General features: G+C 41.5%; 1 protein-coding gene across 1 annotated transcript in view; it reads left to right on the top strand.

Annotated features, from left to right (window-relative positions):
* fbxl16 (F-box and leucine-rich repeat protein 16) overlaps positions 1 to 8,602 on the top strand; it is a 35,592-nt gene that overhangs the window by 10,024 nt on the left and 16,966 nt on the right. The window lies entirely within an intron of this gene.

Genomic DNA, 8,602 nt, shown 5'->3' with positions numbered 1-8,602 from the left:
AACCGGCATTACAGTGGGCCTTCCTGGTGACAGTGGCCATGTCTGAAGATCTGCAGAGAAACGTGGAACAATTATGGCATAACCATGCAAGAAGGAACCAGGAGGCAATAGAGGTATTGGAGGGAAGACAATTTGTGTGGACCCTGAATGTAGTCAGCAGTATGCCACACCCCTCCTGCATGTCCTGCACTTAATAAAGTATACAGTATCATTGTATACATTTCATTACATTATGTGAATGGCATGCCCTAAACACACACATTAAAAAGGCTGTCATAGCCAACCTCAAAAGCAAAACGAAAAATCCAAACCCGATTGCCTGAGTGTGTTAACCAGTCAGAATCATTCAGATTTCAGGTATTAGTCTGTACCAGAGTCTCCTATTCAACATCTACCGAGCCCTTCATCCTGCCCCTATAAAAAGCCATTTTTTTTCTCTTTTTCAATGTTGTGGGTGCTTCTTTAGATGTTTTTTTTCACAGTTATTTCATATTTCTAATGTTGACATTTGCAGCACTTCTTTCAAGGCCCATTTTTTGTGATAAAAAAAAAAACTGAAAACGGGTCAAGTTTGACCCAAGGACAACATGAGAGTTACCACAAACACACACATACAGTACCTAAAACTTAATCGCGATTCATTATTTATTCAAAATAACGTTTCCTTCAGCGTTTATCGCATATGCCGTATATCAATCAATAGAAAATCTGATGAGACCAAACGTATTTCTTTGAGTCAATATTCATGAAATTCCATCAAATTTTACTGTTTCCATAAGGCATTTTTCATTTGATATCACTTAATACGGATAAAACTGTGTGGCAATCACACGTTTTTGTCAAATTATACGTACATTTTTAGGTAAAAAGGCAGAAATTATGAATTATTTTGACTACTAGTTAAGATCAGAGGATGTTGACTGGATCTCAGATGGGTAGATGTCAAAGTTTAGTCCGGATACTCTTTTGAAACCATTAAAAAATGGAATTCACATGCCACCTGAAGAATGTTTTTATGGAATCATCCATGTTATTTTTGGGCAATTTGGAAATCCACAATAACCCCAGCTGAAAACAGAGAGACGCAATCGTGCCAGGGTGGACGACTGAAGCTGGAGTGACTGTTCATCTCTCATAATGCTTTATCCTTACTAATATCACTTCAGGTTATTATGATGTTTTATTGCTTGCTGACACGGATAAGCCCTGTGGGGATGACAGTGTCTCGGTCTGTCATGAGTGATTAATTATAGCATCAGACAGATTGATTCCCCCGCGTGGGTCACGTTGGTCTGCTCCTTGCTGTAACAGCCACGCTGGGACTTCACTCCTTCATAGGGCTGCACAGTTAATCCCAATTTTATCAAAATCAAAATATGGACTAATGCAATAACCATATCGCAGGGGGTTAAAGGCATGATGTGTTTCTATACCAATATAATTCTGAAGTATTGTGGTGCTGCGGATATGTCTTGGCCTACAGACTGAAGTAAAACTCGGTGTTTGGTGTAAATAATGCACAAAATCACATCCACACATCATTCAATATATTTTTCAATGAGAATAATGATCCAAAAATGATCATTCCCCAATTTCTTGAATGTCGCAAGTACAATATCAGCCTAAATGATGCAATTCGATATTTTCCTCATAGCGTGCATCCCTAGTGTCACACCGTGTCAGACAGTATGTGGCATTGGTATGACACCTATGTGACACCTATGACACCTTGTTTGTAGGACTTTCCTAGGTTTCACATCTCCTAAATGAAATTTCCAAGTCGGCTTTTTTTTGCATAGAAATAATCAATATGAAATAATCTCAAAATGTAATTTGGTGACACAATAGTTGTAATATATGCTGGAAAAGCTCTTAGTTGTTGTGGTCAGGGCTTGAAATTAGCACCCGCCAAATGCAGAGAATTCAGCAGGGGCGTGTGACTGTATATAGGGCTGTAACGGTGTGTGTGATGTGATGTGAAACCAAAGTTCACAAGCGAAATGAAACTTTTCGCTGTCAGCGCTTAGCAACACGTGCTGAGATTAGCAAAACAAGCTAATTTCAGTAACGCTATGACGCGGACAAATGAGACACCGGAGCTGGAAGACCTGCCCGCCATGTGCCTATCTGCAGAAATACGCAACCTGGGCCAAATCTGCTTTCCATCATCTCAAAAACATCTCCATACTCATACACATCACTCACAAAATCTTTGGTGGAGACCTTCATCACCTCCCATCTGGATTACTGTAGTGGAATCCTGTTTTTGGGGACCCAGCAGTTACCCTCACCCCACATCACCCTGGCATCTTTGTGCATTCATTACCACGACATCACATTTTATATTTCCATTTTCCAAACACGGAGCTCTGTGGCCTGTTATCACACACTGAGATAGCACTCTAGTCATTGACACAGATGAAGGTCAGACAGCCACAGCTGCAGAATAAATAATATTATTTATTTTTAATATTATATTTAATGTTATATCACCATCTCATTATTAAAGGGAAGATACAAAAGAAGAAGAACAAGTCTTGGTGTGTAGTGTCAAGTAGAATAGGTATTTCTTGTGTTTTCATGGTGTCAATAATGATATGTTCTGTTCCATGCGTAACCAAAGGCACACATCTTGGCCTCATCATTATAAATTATGAACATTGAGTCAAAACTGCCTGTAGCGGTTGCAGAGACTGATTACCATCCAGGTAGTCATCCCGTCCTCTGTCTCTGTGTTGGCGTTTTAACCTCTGTTGGATTTCTGAGGACTATGGTTACCTGGTCCTCAGATCTCTGCAGGGTAAATCCAGACAGCTAGCTAGACTATCTGTCCAATCTGAGGACTATGGTTCCCTGGTCCTCAGATCTCTGCAGGGTAAATCCAGACAGCTAGCTAGACTATCTGTCCAATCTGAGGACTATGGTTACCTGGTTCTCCGATCTCTGCAGGGTAAATCCAGACAGCTAGCAAGACTATGTTGACGACTAAGCTACTTCTGGACGTACACACGTTCCACCAAAACAACTTCCTTCCTGAGACTATTTAGCAGCGGCACCGTGGCTCCGTCCGGAGCTTAGCCCCGCCCAATAACATTGTGATTGGTTTAAGGAATGCCAATATGCAACCTAGGGTGTTTTTGTGAATGGTGAGAGTTACGCTTTAAGGTGGCTCTTGCATTATTACCTAATTCTGAGGCTGGTCTTAAAGAGTGGCACTGCCTGTTTTAATACACCTTTATTTATTAAGGAATTCATTTGCATTCAATCAAATTATCCACCAAAATAACAGAGGATGGGGTGTCTGCAGGGGCCGACAACTCTCTTTTACCCCGGGCCAACTAATGCTACATCTGAAGTGTGCGTCTAGTTTTTGGAACACTGTTTCCATGTGAGTACGTCTTGCGTCCACACTGTATCCAGGTGGCGTTAGTAAAGACCTCTGTTTACAGTCCAACAGCAGAACATGAACATGAAAACAACAAAATATCTTCTTCTTTTTAGTTGGCAAACATCAAAACTGCATCACAGCCAACGTTGAACGAGTGAGAAACAGAAATCATTATTTCATGGCCACGTCGTTTGACAAAATCAACATAACTCCAGGTGTGCTTTATCATCGAAATGAGTCAACACAGAGAACGTTAGAGGTGACAGAAAGTTGGGTCCTTAACATACCTTAATGATAAGGTGAGATACTATTGTAGACTGTGTGTAATGATGATGCAAAAGTGAAAAAGTGAACAGTGCAGTAAACTTTACTAACAATCACTTTACAGTTTCTGTAAAAAAAACGGTGTCTGCCTCCTGAACCCAGACTGGAACCTGGTTCCACAGGAGAGGAGCCTGATAGCTGAACGCTCTGGCTCCCTGGACCCAGACTGGAACCTGGTTCCACAGGAGAGGAGCATGATAGCTGAACGCTCTGGCTCCCTGGACCCAGACTGGAACCTGGTTCCACAGGAGAGGAGCCTGATAGCTGAACGCTCTGGCTCCCTGGACCCAGACTGGAACCTGGTTCCACAGGAGAGGAGCCTGATAGCTGAGCGCTCTGGCTCCCTGGACCCAGACTGGAACCTGGTTCCACAGGAGAGGAGCCTGATAGCTGAACGCTCTGGCTCCCTGGACCCAGACTGGAGAGGAACAGCAAGCAGTAGGGAGCTTCAAAAAAGGGCTTTATTTAAACAGTCCACAAACACAGGGAGCAAAAGGCTAGGTCCAAAGATCTGGGGGAAGGCGATACTAAAACTGGGAAAACCACGCACGGTAAAGCTTACAAGGGATAAAACTGGAACAACTCACAGGGAGGATCTGGAACAGGACAGGAACGTAGACTCGACCACATCAACGAGACATAAGGACCTGACACTAGACAAAGGGACCACAGAGGTTAAGTACAAGAGGCAACGAGGTGACGGGGAACAGGCGATACGTCAGGTGAATCACATTAGGGCGGGGCAGGACAATCAGACGGACAAATGTAAAGCTTGGCAAGACAAGACAGAACAGGAAACCAGACTATCAACATAAAACAGGAAGCAGAACGACCAGACACTTACCGGGGAACACGAGACAGGATCAACACCACAAGGCGTGTTTGTTTGTTAATTTGTACAGTAGATTCAATTTTCAATTCAATTTTATTTATGCTATCAATTATTATCAATTATAGTATCAGAGTAGGTCTAGACCATACTCTAGAATTTACAAGGACCCAACAGTTCTAGTAGTTCCCTCCAGAGAAGCAACAGAGCGACAGTGGCGAGGAAAAACTTCCTTTGGGAAGAAACCCGGGACAGACCCAGGATCTTGGTAGGCGGTGTCTGACGGGCCGGTTGGGGTTAGGATGAAGAGTGGCAATAACAGTCCCAAAAAATAGTAGTTTTGAGTAGTTCTTTGTAGTAGTTTGTGGCATGGCAGGGCACTGTGCGGCATTACAAGGCACAGCAGGACGTAGCAGGGCACCGCAGATCGTGGCAGGATGAACATGGCATCCCAAAACGTGCAGCGGGACCATGGCGACAGCTGCAACCATGATAGATGAGGTGACTTAAGAAGTGTAACATATTTAATGCATGTACGCAACGCTATATAACCTGATCCGTCTCCCTTTCAGTGAACGTGTCCCTGGCTTAATAAACCTTAAAGACCCCCTAGTGGAGGTGATGAATTTCTGTGAATCCTGGAATTCAGATGGACTAAGGGGAAAATGGAACTGAGTGACTCACGGCGCCCCGTTTCCCAGCATGCATTGCCTTCTCCCTCATGACAGAGGTCTTTTCTAGTGACACCCCACATCACTATTTGGAGTGGTCATGTTTGACCTCAGGCTCCGTGCGATAAACACAGTGATGGTAGTTTTTTAGTTAATGTTGTTCAGGAGGGGAGAGTCATCTTAACATGCAGTTAACTCTCAAAATATACTCAGTTTAACAACTAAAGGACAGTTTTACATGTGAAGGTATGCTACATGTGAATGGCCAGGTTCTTAAAAAATGTATGATGCATAATAATATACATAATGATAGTGAAGTCAGGTTCATTTATATAGCTCAGTATGCCAATAATGGAACATATTACATGTTACATTTAATTCAATTTTATTGATAGTATAAATTCATAACAAGAGCTGTCTCAAGACATTTTACAGGTAGGATAGATCTGGACCACATTCTATTATTTTGATATTGTTATTATTATTATTACTGTTGTTGTTGTTATCTTTATACTGTCTTTTTTCTCTATTTTTCTTGCTGGAAATTTCAATTTCGTCGCGGGAGTCATCCTAAAAGGAATAATAAAGAGAAGTCTAAGTCTGATTTACAAGGACCCTAGTCCGTAAATATGAAGTCCATGTTTGAGATATGTGTCCTCTCGTATGGTGGGTGCGTCTCGGTCCAGGTCCCAGATGGTCCTCAGCAGAGGACGTGTCTGTAAAGATAAAAAGGCAGAGCGCCCTCTATCCCCCCCCCCCCCCCCCCCCCCCCCGTGGGATACAATACCAGTGTTCCCCTCAGCTCTCCCCCATGAGGCCTAGAGAACGTTTGTTGTGTAATCTGGATGCAGCCTGGGGGGGGGGGGGGGGGGGGGGGGGGGTGTTGCATTTGTCCTCTGTATTAACCCTCGTGTTGTCCTCCCAGGTCAAAAAATTTGAAATTTTCATCCCATTACTACTTTTTGGAATTCATGGTCAATAACCCTCATTTATATAGAATTATGCCTAACATTTGAGTTAAAAAAGCAGAAATTATGAATTATTTTGACTAATAGTTAAGATCAGAGGATATATAATGATCGGGAACAACTAGATCTGTTGGGTCCGTGTACATTATGTGGTCTAGTGTGGTCTAGACCTACTCTAGCTGCAAAGGGTCTCAAGATAACTCTTTATGAATATGAATTATGAATTAAAGCAATGCAAAAGTGGAATTCTCATTGCATAATGATGATATTTTCTCTCTATTTTTCTAATTTGCTTGTGTTTTGTCTATTTGCATGTGTTTTCTTAAGTTGCCGGGCGTTTGTCCCTGTTGGCCACCATATATTTTGAATTTATAGTACATAGATATCATGTTATTCATATCTCTGTACAGACAGCTGTCTGCTCTCTCTCATTCTTTCTTGAAAAAAGTCTTTAGTGAAAGGCTTTCATGATTTGGTCATTATGATATGATAAAAGTATGCTAGGAGCACATTCTCATACACATTAAATATTAGAATTTCTGATGCAGTTTTGACACATGATGAATATAGATAAATATGCATATAGTGGGGCTGAATTTGAACACCTTTAATGCGTTTCCTTTCTCATCAGAACAACTTTTATTAACTTCACAAAAGACTTAAACTAACATTTTTTTATTTTAAAAGCACACAAATGGACTGTCTATGTCAAATTGATCCCCCTACACTATGATTTAATGCTAAATCTACGCTTGTGTTAAAAAAAATCTTTTGTTCTTTTTGGAGAGGTTGGAATTGAATAACTGGAAAATTGAGAGGAAAAAAAGAGAAATTGTACAATGGTCACTTTTCACTCAAAGTATTAACATTGTACAGCAGTAGCGGGTGTAATACTATTCAAATGTATTGCAACAACATTCAACAGCTGCATACTACAATAATGCACAATCACTATTGTACACACATTTGTTAATCTTATAGGTTTTGTCCAAGTGGATTGTTTCCATGAACATGATGAGAGGCCGTAAAACACAGAGTTGTTGCTTTTAAATGTGGTAATGCTTTTATTACCACCAGAATGCGCTGACAGCGACACCACAGCCCCGTGACATAACAGACGGAGGAGTGGTAAATATAGATTTTTGCTGTAGCTGTGCGTTCATTACCTCGCAGTGAATGTGCAACATTTCATGTTTGTGCCATCTGAGGGAACATTTTCCTCATCTGTTCCCCGACATTGCTCTGAAACGGTTTGTTTGCTCTAAAAAGGAGGAAAAAAACAACAACTTTTTCACAGTGGCCGGCGTAGTCGACAACACTTGTGTTATGTAATGGATGAACCTCGGTGATGCTGCAGCGGAGGCTGAGGCTGAGCTCCATCTGCTAAGGGACCGACAACAAATATTTGGAAGTGCTAAAACGTAAAAGGCTGCCGGATGTGGTCATATAAAAAAAAAAGAAGGGCTGTTGATAACTGGTCGGTATGCACATATACTCTATGTGGGTGTGTGTGTACATAGATGTGGCAGGTGTTGGTAGTGCAGCTGGTTGTATCCTAGAGTGGGACAGAGAGATGGTGTTTTGTGTGAAGCCCTATAGTCAGCATGTTACATAAGAGAGCGGTTTGAGCCTGGGAGCTGTCCTCCTGCTGCTGATACAGTGAGTGATCCCGGAGAACAGGCTGGATGAGGCCGCGGCCCGCAGCGTTCATTTACACTACGACGTGTAGTGGATGGATTTTGTTGTTGGATGGATGCAAACAACAAAAGAGAAGCCACCCATGCAAGTACGGGGCTAGAATTGTTTCTTACATCATTACATGTGAGAGGAAAAAAAACTGAGAGGGAAAAAAAAAAAAAAAGTTGTCACACTGATATAAAAATATATGAGAGAAAATAAATATTTGAGAAAAAATTCATACCTTTGAATCGAGAGCAAAGACTTAGGTTTTGAGAGCGAGAAGAAAATAATTATCTAAAAAAAGTGTTTCTCTCAAAACGTAAAATCTTGGTCAAACTGTCAAATATATATTTTTTGCGATCAGTTTTTTTTTGGAGAGAATTTCCATTTTTTTTTTTTGTCTATACTCACAAGGCTCCCCCTCCGGGATTGGTCCATGGGATGGAGGGTTGAACTCTTTGCCTGCAACGGCAGCTGATAGCAAAGGGAGAAACGGATTTAAAAGCCGGGTTGTGTCTCTGTGATTGGCCCTTGAAATTTGTGTCCAATTCTGATTGGTTCAGCAGGAAGGTGAACGCCTCCAACAGCTGATTCCATTTAGGAAGAGTTAAGAGTTAGGTTTTTACCTAAAAGGATTCCTGCTGAGCTACATTAGCGTTCACACACGTGTTTTTAGAGTTTAACCCTCTATTGCATGAATTATTTTTTTGGGATGGTCAAAATGTCTTGATGTGTTTTATGA

Source organism: Etheostoma spectabile, chromosome 15 (assembly GCF_008692095.1).
Source record: "Etheostoma spectabile isolate EspeVRDwgs_2016 chromosome 15, UIUC_Espe_1.0, whole genome shotgun sequence".
In the NCBI taxonomy this organism is placed as follows: Eukaryota; Metazoa; Chordata; class Actinopteri; order Perciformes; family Percidae; genus Etheostoma; species Etheostoma spectabile.
Note: the sequence above shows the minus strand (reverse complement) of the source record. Positions and strands in the feature narration are given on the sequence as shown.